The sequence below is a fragment of the Coffea arabica genome, chromosome 9e, assembly GCF_036785885.1.
Source record: "Coffea arabica cultivar ET-39 chromosome 9e, Coffea Arabica ET-39 HiFi, whole genome shotgun sequence".
Lineage (NCBI taxonomy): Eukaryota > Viridiplantae > Streptophyta > Magnoliopsida > Gentianales > Rubiaceae > Coffea > Coffea arabica.
This window is the reverse complement of record NC_092327.1, coordinates 28,269,822-28,273,810: the sequence shown is the minus strand read 5'-3', so window position 1 is coordinate 28,273,810 and position 3,989 is coordinate 28,269,822. Positions and strand designations below refer to the sequence as shown.

At 38.6% G+C, this 3,989-nt stretch overlaps 1 long non-coding RNA gene across 1 annotated transcript; it reads left to right on the top strand.

Moving 5' to 3' along the window:
• LOC140014818 (uncharacterized) lies at positions 1-2,922 on the top strand. The gene is made up of 2 exons (XR_011821515.1): positions 1-262; positions 2,730-2,922. It is a non-coding gene; the product is annotated as an uncharacterized lncRNA (long non-coding RNA).
• The last annotated feature ends 1,067 nt before the right edge of the window (positions 2,923-3,989 follow it).

The following is a 3,989-nucleotide window of genomic DNA, read 5'->3' as shown; positions in this document are numbered from 1 at the left end:
TCATCAGAACCGCAATTCATTTCCTTTCTTCTAGCTTCATAGTCGGCCAGCTGCTGCAGAGAAACAACCAAAGACTCTCACCATTTCTTTCTTCCAAAGCCATGCAAATCACTATCAAACTTCCACCAAATTCTCTCAAAATTTAACTACAACTAGCTCATTACTCGGACAACAACTTAGGCTGGAAAAGGGAGGAGTTTCACGGCTGTCTTCAGGCTTCATAGGGACCGAAATTTTCTGATCTGAACAGCCATCAAAGTAGGTAGCCATCTAACTCCTTAAACTTGTTTTATGAAGTTTGATTTATGCATTTGAGCTAGAATCGTCACTCTAGTAGCTTGTATTGTTGGAAAAGTGGGCTCTATGAATTCCCACTCTTGGGTTGTTGCTGATTCTGTGCTTGATGAAGTTTATGATATCAGATTAGTGTTTAAGTTATGGATTTGTTGAAGGAAACTGCTAGAAAACTCACGTAGAGAGCAAGGGCCAAACTTGACCATTTTGCCCCTGCTCTGTTCGGCCATTTCCAGGCCAATTTTTAATGGTCTAACGGCTTGAATTGGATGTTTATAGGATGTATTAGATGTGTGAAAAATTTCATTAGAAAATATTGATGTTTGATTGAGCAAATGAATTTTTCTTGAGAAACTAGCAAGTCTGGAAAACTGTTCGCGTATGATTCTGACCAGTGGTAGTATTTTGGCTATAACTCTGTCCTTGGATGTCGAAATCATGTGCTGTTGGTGGCGTTGGAAACTAGACATTCCTGGCTTTAATTTGGTATATAATGCACGTTCTGATTCTTTGTGAGCAAGCCGAACCAAATGTTTTAAGTTCGCTGTCCTGTTGCTCTGTTCATCTGGAATGAAGTGTTCAGGCAGCAACTTGATGCCCGAATTTGAACCAGATGGGTGCCGAATTTGGAAACGATTTCTTCTGTGATATTTTAGCCCTATGAATTTATTTTCCAGCGGCATAAGCCATGCTCGATTTCGAGTTAAATTGACTGAGTTGTGACTGAAACAAGTGGACTGCTCTGTTTTGGAAAAAAACTCTAATGTTGGACTGGTTTGGAACAAGATCTTGTAGTGAACTTGTTAATTGATGTTCTTGATACCAAACACTTACCAAAGGCATTATGGATGTTTCTTAGGCCTTTATTTCACAAATGAACCATGATTGGATAGTTTGCTTGATTAAACGTTTTGAAATGGGTAATGAAAGTTTAAAGGCAGATTGCCTTAAGGATTTTTCCAAACTTTGGTTGATTGAATGACCACCCTTCCGAGGGTATTTTTCCATAAAATTTGATAGAGAGATACCTGTCATATGGGAGTATTATACTGCAAGATTTGGTGTCAATCCAAGTCCGTTTCGACACTTAATGAAAGGTCCAAAGTTGGAACCAAATCTGGAAATTTTGTAACAGTCTTGAATTTTTCCTAACTTTGAGCTACCATATCTTGGTGCTCGAAACTCCGATTCTCAATCCGTTTGTTCTGACCTAAACCTTACTTCCACCTCTAATTGAGCTATAAATTTCAAGGGCTGGTTTGCAACGAGTGAATTCTGCCGAATTTTCAAAGTTAGCGAAAAACCAACCCCGGCTCAATCCTGGGTGATTGAGGAATTTTTCAAAGATTCATAACAAAACTGAAATTTTTCCAACTTTCAAGGAAATAGAGTTTTTCAAGAACTCTTTATTCTTTTGATATTATCTAAACGTTTTATCCCCGATTTCCTAGATAAAGACTTAAATATTGTTGAATGTTCTCAAACCTCTCTCGAACCTCGATTTACGAGTAATTGAGGTTCATTTTCACGGAATTTCCTAGAGTAATACTAGTGAACGAATTATTCCTCGATATTTGGGATATGGGTGATAATTCACTATTATTTGCTCAGGCACGCACGAGGACCTCCAAGAGGACCCTACTGTGGAAGTTTGAACTCTTCCTCCAATTTACTTGTTCGCATAACTTGGTGAGTGTCAAGTGTATGCCTACTTGAACCCTAAAGTCTTGATTCATGCTTGATTCACCTGATTTCATGCTTAGCTTAACTGATTTTGACAAAATGGAGTCGAGTGTGTACTTGATCGCACTCGTTCTCATTCGAAACGAATGACTCATGCTTAACATGATTTGCTTGGTTTAAATGACTTGAAATGTCTGCTTAAACCTATCAAATGCTTGAATACATGAAATGGTATGCTATGATTGCATACATCGATGGAGTGAATCTCCTCGATATTTACATGACAAATGGGGGACGCCCAAACTCATAGGCCGAACTTGGAACTCGAGCCGGCATGGGCTTGGTCGGGAACCTCGGTGAGCCATGAGACTCAAATGATAAGCTTGATCTATTGAGAGATCTCGCTTGGCATACTCGTATAGTATCGCCTTATAAATGTAGTGCGGGCCCGAAGTGGTGTATGGTGGACGGATGAGAAGTAAGTGGTGAACTACGGATATGAAAATATCAACCCGGTTGACGGAGAGTCATCACGGGGAGATATACAAATGACATCGGCAAATGTGAAATTTAGCTCCTGAGAGCTTCCATATCCTTGAATTGTTTCTGGTTACATTTTGTTGGCCTTATTAATTACTTGCAAGTTATTACCTGAATTGTTATTTGGCTTGTTATCTGAACTATGTGTCTGCATGTGTGTTCTTGGCCTCACGAGCGTTTTGCTCACCCTGTAGATTTGTTTTCCTTAACAGGTTGAATTCGGAGGTAAAATGGAGCAGCCTCTTGATGTACTTTTGTTTTAGGGTTGCTAATACTTTTGTTTATGCCTTCGGCTTTGGATTGTACTTTTGGTATGGAAATGTAACCTTTGGACGAATTGTATTTTGTGTACTGACGTGTGGTTTGGAGAATGGTTGACTATTATTAAGTTTGAACGTTTCCTCATTTATTGTATCTAAGTTCGGTTTGTATTGTATGGTCCGGCTTTAAGTTGAATGAAATTGCTTGAGTCCTGGCGAGAGCTAGGCAGGCGTTCCGCGGATACCCTTTGGTTCGCCTTAGGGAGAAGTGGGGGCGTCACAGAAGCTTTAGTAATACCGGTAATTGTTCACTCTTCCCTGTGGGATCGACCCGATATATACCCCTAAACTACTAATTGATCTGTATACTTGCAGTGAACGGGTGTAATTCGGTATTTTTTAGCTTGCACGTATGTAAAATACCCGTCAGTGATCCTTCCTTTGTACACAAGATTGGTTGTATTGGATCAACTTGAAGAAATTTGTTCTCTAAAGTGACATTCAATCTCAAGAGGAGTTTGAAAATGAAAGTGGTTTGCTACTCTTTTCTTATTTACTTATTATCGTGTGAATCTTATAGCTTATCTCTTTTACTTCAAAGCAATCTTGCTCTCTTACTAATTGTTTCATTGAGTGGTCACCTAGAAAAAAAGGTAAATTTTATATTGAACAAAAAGGAGTATCATAACGTGATTAGTTTTTTTAAGTAACCTAACACACCCCCTCTTAGACTGTCTTCGATTCTTATAAGTTGTTTGTTAGGCTTTCTACGCTCCACCAGGAAGTAATTCAGCATTTCAAAGATTTCTTCAAGGGTCTCCATATTGATTTTTTTCAAATATAAGCTGATCAGAAAAGAGATGAAGACGAATAGGGAAGAAGGTGAATCAGAAGTGAAGAAAAATTTGGAAGAAAGATTTCTAATCAATCAGCCAAACCCAAATGGACCGTAGCTGCTCTGGTACCATTGTCATGGTGTCGAGCCAAAACTGGAAAAAATTATTGAACTGAAGCTATGAAAAAGGAAATAATAGGTAACTTGAAGGTCAAAGAAATAGCTCAGTGTTATTAATAACTCATGTAAACATCAATATAGATTGAGAAACGGTGGAGATATTAAGAATATGAACAGAATGAGGGAAACTTGGGGAAGGAGACATCAGTAAAGGAAGTAATCTTCCCAAATCTTCTGGTGTAGGGAATAATCAACAA